Source organism: Phoenix dactylifera, chromosome 1 (genome assembly GCF_051530095.1).
Source record: "Phoenix dactylifera cultivar Ajwa chromosome 1, Ajwa_hap1_PhDact_Kaust_v1.1, whole genome shotgun sequence".
NCBI lineage: Eukaryota > Viridiplantae > Streptophyta > Magnoliopsida > Arecales > Arecaceae > Phoenix > Phoenix dactylifera.
In genome coordinates this window covers 51,469,202-51,485,827 of record NC_143190.1, presented here as the reverse complement: position 1 = coordinate 51,485,827, position 16,626 = coordinate 51,469,202, and the positions used below count along the sequence as shown (strand labels likewise).

Below are 16,626 nucleotides of genomic sequence, written 5' to 3'. Positions count from 1 at the left end.
AAGCTAATAACAATGCCAAAATGTAGCCTTATATAGACACATCTTCCCATCCTGCCTTAGCGGCATATTTTACATTTAGCTCCCTAGAAGGAGCAATGAATAGGCTGACCAGATAAATCCATTTCGGTGATTCACATTAAAGATCTTGCATAAGGCCCTTTTCTTCACTGTTAAGCTCAGAGCTATATTACTCTTTTATACGCAAATTAGGAGACAAATCCCTCCTTACAATGTGATGGAGTTTAGTAGGAAATCCTTTGACTCCATCTAGTTCACCCTAGCATCCATTCAATGGCCGATGTTTTCTGGCCAATCAGTCTCATTCATGTTTAGGGTTAAAAGATCTTGCCTTGCCTTGGTAGTGGACTTATTCTAGGGTTCGGGTTGCATCTTTTATGCAAAATAATGGTTGATATTTTTTCATGATGCTGACTATTGGATCATGCCCTACATGGATCTCAAAGTACCCCCGAACATCTTCATTCATTCACCTGCATAGATTTCGAAGTGACCATTGCACGGTCTAACGGTGGATTCGTGCGAAGGAAGGTGAATCCTTCTTTCACATGAAAGATACACCACCTATCTTTTATTATGGCCTTCAGATTGATCTTCTATGATGACATTGATGGTTGGATCACACTCCATGCAGATCTCAAAGCATTTGAAATACCTTTATTCATTCATCTGCACAGATTTCAAAACAATAATTGCACAATTCAACAATAGATTCATGCGAAAGAAGATGAATCCTTCTTATGGCTTGTGAATGATAAAGCCTTTCTCCTCTATTATGGGTTCGGGTCGTATCTTTTACATGAAAGAATGGTAGATCTTCTTTTGTGATCTTCACGGTTGGATCGCAGCATGTGTAATCTTAAAGCACTCCAAACGCCCTTGTTCATCCATTTGCATAGGTCTCGAAGCGCTCATCGCATGATCCAATGGTGGATTCGCATGAGAGAAGGTGAATTCTTCTTTTGCATGAAAAATACAACCCTTATTCTTTATTCTCGGTTCATCTTTTTGGCGTTGATGACTATTGGATCGCACCCTCTGCAGATATTAAAGCAGTCCAAATGCCTCAATTCATCTGCCGGCATAGATCTGGAAGCGATCATCAATGTGCGATCCAAAGATGGATTCTCGAGAAGGAAGGTGAAGCTCTCGGGTTGTATCTTCCTTTTTTTTTTTTTTCCGCACTGTGTTGACTGTTGGATCGCACCCTGCCATAGATCTCAAAGCACCCCGAACGCATTTATGTATCGAATCAAATTAAATGCATTAAAGAGTCGTTGTAGTGACATCATAAATGCAATTATTGTTGGAAATACTGTTTACGAGTCGTTGCAGCGTTCGTTGGAGTACCAAAACATGTCAAGTATCTATCGCCACACGTGTCCGAACAAATGAAATATCAGCCGTTCGGGCGTCGTCCTCCATCCCTGCCTCCACTTTACCCCGGCTCCACAATCTGCGCGCCTCTCGTCGTCGCAGCCGCCTTCGTCCCAGTAGCCATGGCGTTTCTTGCTCTTGAAGGAGCGCATTCAAGCGAGCCTCTTCTGCCGCTCGTGCTCGTGGAGCTAGCGGAAGTGCTTCGAGGTAGGGGTGGGAGCGGCAGCGGCGGTCGCAGACGCCGCCGCGCTTGTAGAGCTTGTCAGGAACGGCGTGGCCCTCGCACTTGGAGGCGTCCAGGCGGTGGCGTTCACAACACAGCAAAGAAAAGAAAATTCGTGAGCTGGAGTGATGATCGAGCAAGAGATTTGTGTAAAGAGCCATGCATGCATGCATGTGCAAGAAAATACCAAAATCTAAGCTGTTCATCTTGGCTTATTTCTTCTAACTTCAATTTCTCCAGTAAATATATATTGCCTGGACGGGGAGCACTTCTTCCTTCTTCTTTGGCACCAGCTTCCTTTCCACGTTTTCGTCCAGGTTGTGGAGGCGCATGCAGCTATGGAGCTAGCTCTACATCGAAGAAATTCACGTTCGCCATGGTTGTCCCAAAGTATCTCCTGCTCGCGGGCGATGGAGTAGCAGCTCACCAAGGCCTGTGGCAGGCCAGGTTCTGCATGGTAGGTGTTTTTTATTTTTTCTTCCTGCCACTCTCTCCTTTGCCTTCGTCCGGCAGGTCAAGTAGCAGGTTGCCGGGAAGGAGGGGATGGAGGAGAGAGAGGCCCGAACGGGAGTTTTTTTCCTTTTTTTTTGAAAAATAATTTTTTGAATTACTCAAATATGTTACTCGAGCTGGTCTGGTGCATTGTCATGACTCCCTTTGAATTGGCATTGTCGAGTATGCCCCTAAACGAAGCATGGTGATTGGTGCAGAGTACCAGAGTAACTTTTTGATGTAACTTTTCTGAGTTACCGTGGCTTGGAATTCTCTTCTTTTTATTTGTTTCGGACACGTGGTAAGTGATCACGACAGAGGCTGTCCTCATCGGGAGAACGGTGCCTTTTCGGTTTGGCTCGGTCTTTGAGGCACCGGGGCAAAATCGTTCACGACCTGCTTCTCAACCACCCTATCTTACTAATAATAATAAAGGGGAGCGATTAGGGCGTACCTTTTTTAGTAGCAGTCAAGCTCTTCCTTCGTCGGAACCCCTTAAATTATTGAACTTTCGAGGTCGTATGAGCCATAAAGCCAGTGCGAATCTTCTCCTCTCTCACTCGAAGAAAGAAGACTTTCATGGGCAGAGCGAAGGAATCAGAGTGGAATAGTCAGAGGTTTACAATTTTTCCATATGTTTACCCCAAAAAAAACTTAATAAAGGGTGTCTTGGATAAATTTTTCTAGTAATTATCTTCGTATTGACGTAAGGATAAGGTTCATTGGGCTAACCCGGGCGCGTTCGGGAGTGGCAGCCAACTAATTTTGGTGTATGTTGAGGCCTGAATCTCGGGATATTAATTGGAGGATGCATGACACTATTTCAGGGTCAAAGGAAATAAATTTGTAGGATAGACATAATGTACTATAAATACCAAGGATTATGTTAATTGACATAAACTCCTAGGCCTAGTGTGAGAATTCGTGTGGTGTATATTTAGTTCCATATTAGTTATTCATCGAGAAGATTTTGAGTACTTATACAGGACTAAAAAACTCAAAATATATCTTCCGACTAGCCATGTGAACTAGGGATACTACAACATAGGCTTATTGAGACTGTCATAAGTCGATCGTCATGCTTGTGATTAGATTTAAATAGATTTAGACCTTTAGTAGTCCTGGGTTGTTACACTTAGTGTGCGCTAAGAGCGTGCATAGTATAGGTCTTAGTTTTCTCAACTTTTCTTCTGCCTTTTAGAAAACTGGACAGTTTACTTAATAGTTACTTAATCTAATCTTACTCCATATAGTGTTAATTAAACAATTCTAGGCACCCAACACATATGTCAATATATACTCTTAAAGGGAGCGAGAATGAATAATAAACCAAACATTAACTTGTGATACTGTACTATTACACTTTTTATTTATTTTATATATTTTTAAATGGCAGGAACTAATAAACATATTCTTCTACATCTCTCTTATTTTTAAAATTATGGTAATAAATTATATTGATGCATATGTGAATAAAAAAAAGGCGGATCAATTGTACAAAATTTTGACCATCTACTTTAAATAAAATCATTATATGCGTATGGCAGAGCTTTTCATAGAATCATTTACTAGAAGTAGATGCAGTTTTTTTTGAGCTTCTTCTTTTTTTCATGTCTCTAAGTCTTTAATCCATGGTTAGAGGCTATTTCATATCATGAGAAATGTTTTATACATACATATTTTTTAAGCGAAAATATTGACTTAATTTTCTTTTGAGAAAATAATGCATTATGAATAGTTGAAACTTCCACCCGAAGAAGAGCAACAAGTGAACATATGTGAAAGGGGTTTACTTCATATGTATATACAAATCACGCAACTCTAACTAGGCATGCAGACTCTTTAGTATGATGAGAAATCTAAATATCTTAATCTCATACTTCTATCTCTCTTTCATCTCACATAGTTTCTCTACAACCTAGCCGAACAAAAGCAGCTTGTTTGTGAGTTCATTCATCTATCAAGTTGGATTTACATGCATATATAACAGAACTAGGATGTTATTGGTGAAAGCTTGGCCTAATACTAGAGTGAGGATAGCTAAATGGCAAGTCTTCCCCATCGATATAAGAGGCTACCAAGTCAATCATTTTTGAGAATATTTTTTAAAAGTTATTATGTATTTATCAAATTGATATCACAATCATTATTAAGATCCTATCTAAGAATCTAAATATTTAAATGAATAGATCCAAAAGTATATAAGCACCCTCAAAGCTTTTAACCTATCAGATATAAGACTATTATTTTTTCAGCAATTATCAATGCTTCTCTTCACATTAGTAAGATTAAGATTAATAATAATTTAATAAATTTATTTCAAAATATGATGTTTATATTATCTATTTGAAATTACTAAAGAAAGATTTTAAAAGTCTTAATCATATTTTAATATGGGGATATATTATTATTAGTCTGCATAAACTAGAACGTGCATGCTGAATGATATTATACATAAAAATATTGTAATGTTAGAAAAACATTAGTAAACTAAGATCTCATGTTTGCCACAGTGTTCCTGCAGAAAGAAAATAATAAAATAATAACTATCCGTTAAGAATGTGTTTCAGTTGAAAATTTCACACATGTAAATGAATTACCCCAAAAATGGAATCACTTACTGCATATAAATGCTTGCCATCACCATTCAAATTTATTTTAGCCCTTTTTTTTCATGCTCTAATGTCATGAAGAAAAGTAGAATAGCCAAAATGTTTGTACCATGACAGTGTGTCTGGTTGCAGAAGACCATAATTCATTTTTATACTAAAATAATTGCTCAATATCTAAAACATATAGAAAACTAGTGTAATAAATAAACAAACACGTAGCCTTAAAGTCCACTGTGCTTATCAAAAAGATAAGAAAGCTATATTTATGAGTCTCCTCGCAGGTGCGCAAGCTTTCAGCTGGCATGTCCCCTTGCGCGGGTCTCTGACGCTAAAACAGAGGATGCCGTCACCGAACAGATTTACTTCCCGATATTTTTGGTAACAACTCAGAAAAGAACGGTGGATTAGCCAAAGGGATAGCATGGGAGGGAGGAGAAGAATGAATAGAAATAAATATATATTAAGGCCCTATTTGGGGGAGCTGTTGGCAGTAGAGCTGTTGGAAGTAGAGCTGTTGGCAGTAGAGCTGTCTGAAGTAGAGCTGTTATAAAAAGCTGTTTGTTGTTTGGTAACCACATTCGTAAAGTGCTGTGGTACTTTATTTTGTGTTTGGTAAACAAACTGAGAAAGTACTTTTATATGACAAAATTATCATAAAGGACATTGCATAGTATTATACAACACAACATAATAAAACATAACATAAATTAATACATAAATATACGATATAGTATAATAGTAATATAATTATTAGAGTAAATTAATAATTAGTAATATAATATAATATTAAATTATTTAACATAACATATTAATGTATTATGATATAATGTAATATATATTATATTTATAGTATAATACAATAATAAAAGTATAAAATATTATAATTATTAGTATAAATTAATTTCTCATAATATAACATAATATTAAATTATTTAAAATAACATATTAATGTATTATAATGTAATGTAATATAATACAATATTTATAGTATAATACAATAATAAAGGTAAAAAATATTATAATTATTAGTATAAATTAATTTTTCATAATATAACATAATATTAAATTATTTAACATAACATATTAATGTATTATGATATAATATAATATGATATTATATTTATAGTATAATACAAAAATAAAGATATAAAATATTATAATTATTAATAAAAAATAATTTCCCATAATAATTTTTCATAATTTTTCTAAAATTAATTTTCTGCGGTCCAGGGGCTCTTCTTCGTGGTCCACGCTCGAGGAGGACCTCAGCGTGGGCCGCGAGGTTGATGATAAAAAAAAAACAATAGATTGATTTTGGAAGGTATGGAAAAGGATTAAATTTTTTTTTCTAAAATGTGGTTCAAGAGATGCATACAAAAATTGAAAAGAAAAATACCTTTTCTTACGGAAGGGAGTCTGACGGCTTGGGTTCTTGGCTCCAGCAGATTTTTAGGTTCATACAGGGATAAACTATGTAATTATGTTATTTTAATATGGGCATTTTTGTCAAAAATACAGTTCTCCGAAAAAGCTGAAACAGCTTCCTCCCAAAAGCTCCAAATTGGAGCTTCCTCCCAAAGCTGTTTTCAGCTTCCCGCAAAAGCTGAAACAGTTTTTTGAAAAATTTACCAAACACAGTTTTTCATCTAAAAGTATTTTTGGAGGGCTAGAAAGTGCTTTTTGGCCCTCCAAAAGCTCCCCAGACGAGGCCTAAGAGAGGCTTCAGTGAGGTGACGTACGGTGAGCACAAAGTGCGGGACGCCATCGCATCACGGCCAGAGGCGAAGATGACGGGTGGGCGTACGGCCTTTTTTTGTGCATGGGATCCTGCCAGAGGGGCCTTTTAACCAAGAAAGAAAACAGAGAAATATTAGAAAAACAGAGAGGGATGATACATAGGGACAAAAGGCTGGCTTCTCGCGTTGGGTGGTAATAAAGGCCGCGAGGGCGGGTACGCAGGGGTTGCTCTGAAATGGCGGGGCCGTTTCCGGTTCCTCTGCTCGACCTCTCCTCTGTTTAAAGCAACTGCGTCAGAATCTTTTCTTGCCGTGTGAAGGGCAACATTATTTATTGCGTGATCGGTTTCCGTCATCCACGACGTTGGAGAGAGAACGAGAGAGAGCTTTTCTAAACATAGGTGGCTTTGTTGTTGAGCTTGCAAGCCATGAGAGGTTTTGGTATCTTCTCCGGCTTATGTTTCATGTTTAAATCAGAGAAACCCAGTTAAAATCATCAATTATTCATGTACTCCGCAATAATTCGTGATTGAACAGGCCAGGAACATGGATGCATGTCTGCATGTATCTTGATTTGTACTTCGAGAAGTAGTTGATGAATGGACCTCCCCAGTTCCGGGATATGAACTCTGCATGGATTGGGAGCATTTTAATTAAGGGCGATGGTGGCCAAGAATTGATTCAAGTCTACTCATTATATTGGTTGTAGCGCTGGGATGGTATAAAATTTTTGGTCAAAGCTAAACGTAAAATCACATTCAAATATTCTGTACAAGATGTGGAACTCAATCTCCCCCCATGCAGAATTTGTGGTATGTGATGTGATGGATTGGATGGATGTCGTGCGTTTATTGCAATACAGGAAGGAGCAATTAGGAGCCCCTGTTTATCTGAAGGTACAGAAGCAAAGTTCCATGTCAGGGAGACCTCGGGGACAAAATCGTAGATAATCTTTTTCATTTTCCCCCTTATAGAACACTATATAGGTGACATGTAAGGGTCAAAACTATATAGAACACTATATAGGTGACGTAATCTTACATAATCTTCTTTATGAAAAGGGTCAAAACATTGAAAAAACAATGGGCCCATCAAGTGGAAAAAGGCTGAGAAAAATTTAAAAACATTTCAATACTTCATGGTCTAGTTTTGTAGTGGCATGGTAAAATGCCAATTCCATGTTGGGAACATGGGAGGAACGATATACCTATAGTGGAGTTGATAATGGGTCGAGATGGATCTAATCTATATTCATTTTTAATCGAGCTTTAGATAGATTTTATTTAAAATTTGATATTTTTTATGCCTAAATATAGCCAAGAACAAGCTCTAGTCCATAAAGATTTCACAATAAGCATATGTGACATGTGACAGCCCGGACAAAGATATTAATTCCATGAAAAAAGTGTAAATTAAGGTGTTTAGGACTTGTTCAAAAATATTATTATACGTATATACTAATCTCCATATATAATTCTAACCCTCAAATTCATTACCATACTACTATGCAGAGAAAATTAGGCTCCACTTTTTCGACTCCTCTTCCAAGAGAGCTATGCGTCCTTTCTTATTCCAATTGCACCCATGGCCACTTTTTCCACTCTTTCTTGGATGGTGGAGAATAATAAATGCACTTACTTTTTTATCTCTTAAACGAGAATATCCTTTTTCCCACTTCAAATATTCTAATAATTAATAGGGAGACGTATCCATCCATCCACTTTTCTCCTCCCGTATTTGTGTTTACTAACCCCACTTCTCTATATTTTTCAGGACCGCGTGCTAGGTTAGCTTCATTGGTTAGAGAATGTCGGCCAAAAATCCAAAGGTTCTTAATCTTCCTCAAGATTTTTCGTTTATTTGAATAGATCTCATTCTTTCTTTTGCTTAAAAAAAAAAATACCAATACGTTCGTGGGCCATGCTCTCATATTGTATAAGACAAGCTTCCCCAAGCACCTGCTCATGAGGCATATCTATTGGTCCAAATTTTCAAATAAACTTCGTTTATTATGAAAACTCTACCTAATGACCCAAACTAAGGAAGAAAGAGAAAATAAACACATTCCAGGAGAGAGCACATGAAAATTTTCTCTTCTACTCCCAATTGTGGTTTTTATTATTCTCTCATGTTGGACATCACCAAGTCTAGTATCTTAGTTTAGACTATACTGCAAGCCCACTATGTACTCTGTTTCTTCTTTCTTGATCGTTCGCTCCAAATCACTACCTTTCATGAAAGCATGTACCAATGCAATCATAATTGTTCATCAAATATTCCTTTCAATTAGCTGGATTCCATCCGAAAGCATAATAGCTATCAGCATACAGTCACTCACATCACGTGTCAAGTCAATTTCAACATGAGAAAAAAGAACCAAAAAGTTTTTTTTGTGTCAAACCTAGCATCTCGAGTTTTGGCTTGAGAAGGTTTAATGTTTAGTTCGAAAGAGCAAATCCATCCTTGCGTTTGACCAATTTTATCGACCTGATCTTAGCAAATTCAGCCTTGTGAGACCTCACCCAATACAAATTAAAATATAGGAGGAAGAAAGAACAACCCGAGCATGATGAAATTAACATAAGTTACATTTCACGGCAGCTAAGGAAACACGAGATACAAGAATGGCTACATCTTGAACATACACAAAGATATTTAAAGAATATTTCCAACATCCAAGAGCTGGATATAGAAGCAAATTACACACATAGGAGCAAACTAGAAGTGATATATTCTTGCAAGCTAATAGCTACTTGTGTCAGTTCTGGTTACAGACACATCCTAAATAATCTAATAGAGAATTTAGCAGCTAGATCTTTAGATTTTGACCAAGAGATGCCTGCTGAGGATGGAGGGCCGACATGGGAACATATTGATCTAATATGCTACTGAGATACCATGCACGTAAAATCTCACTCGCATTTAAGGCACATGGCAAGTGGTTGCCAACTTACAAGGAACCACCACCAAGTCGAAAGAGGTTTCGTACGAAGTTGGGCATGGAGGATCCGCGACCTTTACACATGGATTTAGTTGCTCTTGAGAGGATAAGGGAGAACGCTGGATGTACTCGTGTTAGAGTAATTTAAATTGCTGTTTTTCAAAAAAAAAAAAAAAAGAAGAAGGGATAAGGGAGAAGAAGAAGAAGGGGCACGTAACGTATGTTTCTCGCTGCAGTCGAGCTCGTGAGATTAAGATTGCCCACTCGCTGACGTGCATGACGTAAATGCACCAACATGCTCTCTTTAAAAGCGTGCGCCCCCATGCACATGGGAACCCAATTGGCCTTCAATTAATAAACATAGAACGATAACTGATTAAAAAGCTTCGCCCTCAAGTTTACATACTCGATGAGCAAACTTGGCAGAGAGATTGGCCACCATGTCCCTAAAACTTCCAGAAAACGATACAGGCTCTGCAGCTGATGTGGGTTCTCATTGTGTTAACAGCAACAGGCCGCTTCCAGAAAACCTTTTTTTTTTTTTTTTGGTACAGAGGGGACTCACACATGACGTGTGTGGGTATAGCCTATGAAATCAAAAAATATTATAGAGTATAGGAGAGAACGGACAGACTCGTGGTTCTTCCAAACAAAACCTCCAGAGTGATGGGCCGCAAAAAATACCACCAAGTCCACAGTACTATTTGCCTTTTCGTAGATATGTGTAGTCCGATAGAAGAGGCACTAGTCCAAAATGTGGCAGATGTCGCGGAGCAGCTGCATCCCACTAGTCTCATGCCCCCAACTTTGAATTCACTCGATCACCGTGGCAAAGTTTTCTTCAAGGAGAATGTGGTCCGCACCCAATATCTGTCTTGCATAGGTGAGGCCTTCTCATGCTGCTCTGAGCTCAGCAGCCAAGACAGACTGATCAAATATCCGCCGAACCTCGGCCGCCACAAATTTAACCTCCTGGTCTCGGATGACAAACCCCGCACCTTCGCTGCTCTCTTCCGTACCAATGCTGCCATCGAAGTTCACCTTAAGAAAGTCAGGAGATCTCCTACGCGAGGCGTGCTCTGAGTGCAGAGTGCATCCACCTGGAGGGCAACTCGGCCTCTATGATCGAGGGAGTTCGCGGACGACATTCCGAGCAGTCTTCCCTCCTTGACATATGGCGGATGGCAAAGGAATGTGGCTCCTTCAGGGCCACTCATATTTACTGGGAGGTCAATACAACTGTTAACTAGGTGCCTCCTATACGGCGCAGCACTCGGGAGGTTTTCTTTGGGTGAACCAGATGGATGTTCCCTACTTGTTTGGCCAACTTCTTGTCCCTGATTTGAATGGTTGTACTCATATATGTATGGTGTGGGAAGCCGGTGTACCAAAAAAAAAAGAAACTAGGGGATGGGGGCTCCTAGGAGACGAACAATGTCCTGACCGCTATGGAAGCTGAATGGGAATCCTAGATTTCCCTGGCCACTCAATGGATGACAATGCAGTGCTGCCAATAACCTCCGCTGCATGAAGCAGAGCTCGGTCCACCACCACCCTCAGTTGTGCTGTTCTATCCTCAAAGATTCAGGTGTTTCTATCAAGCCAATAGTGATAAGCGAGGTAGGCCACTCCGATCCCCAGCTCCTCGAGACCGGTCCTCCGCGAGGCATTCCTCAGGAAGAACACGAAATCCTCGATCGATGACCACCTCTGCTGCAACCCCACAGAAACCGAGGAAAACCTCCAGAACTGAATTGCCCGTGGACAACCAAATAGGGCATGAAAAATCGACTCCTTCCGCTCTGAGCAGGCTTGACAACCCTAGAGAATGCGCACCTCCCGTCGTGCCAGCACGCCCCTGGTGGGCAAGCAATCCTACGCCATCTTTCAAACAAACATGACAACTCGTGGATGAATGCGTAGCCTCTAGATCTAGCCACCATCAATCTGTTGTGCTGGAGCCTCACGGTTTGAGATAATGCAAAGAGCCGAATGATGATATTATTTAATAATATATGTGAGGCTACAATTAGATCAACTGTTCTTGTTATGCTTTTATGGGGTTTTGTCCCCCTTAGAATCTTTGCTCCCCCTGCTTTCCTTTGTTTGCGTAGTCTCTTTCAATCAAGGGAGATCCTGATGAATGATGCATCGATGCTCTGTAAGGTGTCTCACTCACATATTGGTGCCAATCGAGCACCGATTTTTCAGAAAGCATATTAAATTGGATAGTACTTTTTCCATTATCACCTGGATATTCTTCTAAGTTAATTTTATTTCTTTAACTACATTTTTTTTTTGCAAAAATGGACAATTTTCTTTTTTAATTTGAATTCTCAGGTTGAAAAGTATGGATAAGAGATCAATGTAAAATCTTCGCATTGGATCTTGCCCTCTCTCTCAACAGGCATTATTTCCGTGCATAAGTAGGTCCTAGGTTTTGGAGGGCCCGCTAGGTCTTAGTTATTGCACGCATGTTCTCAAATTATTGAATGGGCCTTGTTAGGAATTAGGCATCGAAATCATATCATGTTCGTATCAAAAAAAAAAAAAGAAAAAAAAAAAGAAGGATCGTATTATGTTAAGTTAAACTATAAAAATCAAATGAAGTTATTACATTGATGTCAAGGTTACCTATACTATAGAGTATAGAATGAAGAGGGCACCAGTAAACTTATATGTACTTTTTTTTAGCAATAACAGGTCTAGACAATGACAAATACCTAGCAAGCTGACCACAAAGGCAGGACATTCTCTATTGCTCGACTGTAGAAGTTTTAATTCAAGTGCCACCATTCATAGTGCGATTTTGAATTCCACTATCACCTGTTTCTGTTTTGTCCACCGAACCTTGTGTAGTTGTTCCTCAGAAATTTTGATAGATCTCATCATTCTCTTGCTCGTGGGAAAACATGTGGAATCATAAAAGTCAATTGGAATATGTACACCTAAAGGGAATACTCTCGTGAAGAACGCTTGATATATATATGTTATATGGGCAAATTCCCATCCATATCTAAAAATTGGACATTCAAAAGAGGGTGTGCGTGAGACATTGAGTGTTGGTGTTTTGGTGTACAGGTTCTTTTTTTCCCCTTGCCTGTAGATATATCATCCTCTCTTTTTTCCAGCCTATGGCGTGCAGGCATTTGACCTCAACAACTATACTTAGGACTAACAAATGAGGGTTCAAATTTAAGATGATTGGATATAATTTTTCGTTATCACCTCCCTGGAACATAGCCCTTTTCTCTTTTGATCAGGATGGAACAGAACATTAGGCAGGAGAAGATTGCAAATATCTTTGGGATTTCGGAGGACTTTGATTACGTAGTTGGAAGGCTATTATGAAATCTTAATCCTTACACACAAATCTTCTTTTACAATTCTCACCATAATTAGGTTCCTCGGTGTTAGAATCCACTTGTGTGGGGCATAAATAAGGTAGTTCTTAGTCATCTGGCCCTCCAGCAACTATAGGGTTGAGTCAGACAAGCTCAAGCCTTTTCAAGTCCCATCCAAGGTTAAAGCCTGAACTTAATCTACATTACTGGATAAGTCTAGGTTTTGGTCACAGAACATGCTAACCAATCATCTAAGCCGAAACAGCTAAATAAGTAAATATATGCAGCAAGGGAGATATGTAAAGGAAGATGCCGAAAAAAATCATGCATGATACACAACCATCACTTTTGTTCGCTAGTAGACATGGACTTAGTGTTTTCAACCATTCATTACTGTCGCCATCCCTCTATTGTCTCATGATTCATGTAGCTTCATAATTACATCAAATCATTTCGCCCCATGCCCGTTCCACAGTTGCCTCCTCCCATCGAAACATCTCGCCCACAGATTAGATCATTTCCATGGCCATGCATCTCGCATATTGGGCATCACTCCACCATTAAAGGTAATGACTCCTTTCAAAGCACGATGAATTATAGAGGTAATACAATTAAATCCATCCTTCTATAGTCTTATTTATCATTTATCTCTAGGAAATGGGCTCACTAGTAGGCCTCATTTTATATTGTTCCAGACTAGGACATCAGGTCTGGCTGGTTGCTCTTTTTCATACACCAAACTGCATACATTTACCTTTACATGCTAATAAGAATCACTCTGACATGAGCTCTCAAAGTTCTATCGGCAGTATAAAAAGAAGCAACAATGACTAAATGTATAAGCGCACCAAAACTAAGGGATGAAATGAAAGGAACAAAGAAACAATAAAGAGAAGGTACTATTGCATTGCAATAATGAAAAGCTCACAACTCTTGGAGGTGAAACAGAGAGCTAAAAATCTTTGCTCCTCATGTCTTCGATCAAAATACTTGGATTTCACAAAAGATATTGCATGTGCATCATGCTACCATAAGGATGTATTAAACCAAATCCAAATTAAAGCAAAACTCTTTATAAAAATTGCTTACAGAAAAGGAAATAAAATAAAATCAAATGCTACATTTAAACATGAAAAAAGATGGACATAGAATATAAAACATGAAAAGTTAATATCAGATTGAAAATTTAAATGCACCTGTGGCACCGAGATTTGTAAAAAAATCAAATACCAAATCTCTCAACTCCATCACGTCTCGTCGGAAGCTGCAAAATGTTCAAGAATAATGCAGTGCTGAACAATTGTCAAAACAACAATAAATAGATAAGTGAATTAAAGGAATGATGTCAAGCTTGCCTAACTTTTAAAGAGCAGAAGAGTTTTATTCTTATGCCCCTCAACCAACTAAACCTCACATACACATGCAGACATGCGCATGACCACACACCTGTACAACTTTAAAATTTCCTTGTAACTTTAACCTGCATGTGGGTGGGATAGCTATCCCTGTTGCTCAGTCTTCCTCAAAAATGCTCTTCTTAGGTTGTCAAAATTTTTGTTTGATCACAAATTTGCAATTCCCAAATCATTGCAGGATGATTCAAAATGCTGTTTGCTTTGAATAGGCATTAAATGGGGATAAGTGGTAAAATAGGCAAAGGGAAAGGAACAAACTAACCACCATTTCATAGAACAAATTTATTCAACATCCCCATACCCTCCTCACACACACAGAAAAATAAATAAATAAAAGAAAGTTGTCCTAGTTAAATGGGTTTAACCCATATTGACCAAAATAATGTTATTTTGAGAAAATTGAACAACATTGGCAGAATAGCTCCATTTTTTATCATTTAACCAGGTTTATCCTTCAATGGATTGCAAACTTAGTTGATTCTCTCTCCATCTTACCAAGTATGCAATCCATATCTGGATCCAGATCCTAAACCATCATCGCCTAATTTCCAAAAGATTCCTACAAAAAAGACCTTGCACTCTCCCAAGCACCAAGAGTTTCCCACTTTGATGGTTCAATTCCCATCTTCCTTCAAGACAACTGCTATATGCAAATATACATCTAATAATGGAGTCTCAACCACCAGCAATGTCTCGCCATCTAATTAATTGCTCCATTTAGGACAATTCAATTATTGATTATAATCGGATTCACTCCTTGGCCCATCCATATGATGAGACCATGCTAGCCACTGAATTGATGCATCAAGATTGCTTAGTCTGGTGGGTGGGAATCACATGTCTAACATGCATTTCAAAAAGGAACTGTAAGATGTTAATATACTTCACAATGATACAGATAATGAACACAGATTTATCCCTCCAAGGTCAGGCTGATGCACACAAATGGCAGCTCATATTAAGAAGGAACAATAACATATATTTGTGTACGTTGTTGCTTAACATTTCAACAAGGTATTCCTTACCCTCAAAAAATCATTGTCTGATTCCTAAAGATGACATTAGTTATAAGAGTGGGTAGAGAAGAAATCTAAATTACTTTTTCATATAAATGTAATGCATACAAAACCTCCCAGACACACCCTACTTTCTCCACTTAGAATCTTATAGTACCACCTTCATTAAGGCCACAATGACTTCCCTACAGAAGCCACAGTCCAGCAATTGGTGATTAAGGCATTGCTTTGCACCAATCACTTTTTCATACATCATAACGATATCATATCCCATATGAAATCCAAATAAGGCATACCTGAAGGCCGGTTAACTTTATTCAGGAGGAGAATTGGACGCAGCCCATCGTTAAAAGCTTTCGCAAGAACAAACTTTGTTTGTGCAAGGGAAGCTTCCCCAGCATCAACAACTAAGACAGCTCCCTCGACCATTCGAACAACTCGTTCGACCTATGCACGAATACCACATATAAATAGCAACCATTTGCTAATTGAATAAGCAATTCAGAGGGATTCAACAAGTTCACTTACTTTACCCCCAAAATCAGCATGGCCAGGGGAATCAAACATGTTGAGCTCATTATCCCTCCAGGAAATCGAAGTAACCTAAAAGACATAAAACAAAGAATTATAAGCAAAAGTGGAGTAGATAGATCCGATGATCAACATATAGGAATAATCTGTTTGATGAATTGACTTCAGAACTAAATTAAAGTCATCAAGTTCAAATGTTATCGTACATCGAACTCACAAACAAGATTCTTGGCCAAGAAATCGAACTTCGGTTCTGGGAAATCTAAAGAAGAAGCTTCGCTACTTCTAAAGAACTAGTGCTGCTGGTTTCTTGCCGTGGAAGCGATGGTGATGCCCCGCTCGCACATCGAGGCTGACGAAGTCGAGGGCCTGCTCGTGGGGGATGTCGGTGCCGCACTCTCGGAGAAAAAAGCCGGTCCATGAGGGCGGTCTTCCCATGATCGACGTGGGCTATCACGGTCACGTTCCGGAGCCTGCTCGGGTCGAGCGAGCTCCCAGTGGCGGCGAAGGTGGCGCCGGCCGAGGCGGGAGCAGCGGCGGAGGAGGGGAGGAGTGGAGAAGGTCCGGGAAGGGTAGGGGAAAGAAGAAAGGGCGGAGGGAAAGGAGGGCCGGCATTTTATTTCGGACTTGGGCCGACGGAGAAATCTGGCGGAGCGGATCGCCTTCCAGTCGAGCGCCCGAGGGTAGAGACTAGAGACTGAAGGGCTGTCGGTGGTCTGAGACGGCCTGCGGCCGCCCACTATAAACCGGGCCCAGCGAGGCATATGGGCTGGGCTAGAGATTGGCCGCATCTCGGGTCTCAACTGTCTTCATTTTAAATTGGGCTTCGGGCTAGTCTAATGTTAAATTTGATATTTTTTATGCCTGATAGATCATGAGAGTTTTCCGATTCAATTAGGATTAGGGTTGTCGCATGAACAA

At 39.2% G+C, this 16,626-nt stretch overlaps 1 long non-coding RNA gene across 2 annotated transcripts; it reads right to left on the bottom strand.

Moving 5' to 3' along the window:
• Positions 1-11,977: 11,977 nt before the first annotated feature.
• LOC103722687 (uncharacterized) lies at positions 11,978-16,365 on the bottom strand. Of its 2 annotated transcripts, XR_003388638.4 has the most exons (4): positions 15,912-16,357; positions 15,703-15,777; positions 15,471-15,621; positions 11,978-14,007 (listed from the first exon to the last, which is right to left on the bottom strand). It is a non-coding gene; the product is annotated as an uncharacterized LOC103722687 (long non-coding RNA). The 2 variants fall into 2 exon arrangements; XR_606516.6 differs by having other exon boundaries at positions 11,978-15,621; positions 15,912-16,365.
• Positions 16,366-16,626: the final 261 nt, after the last annotated feature.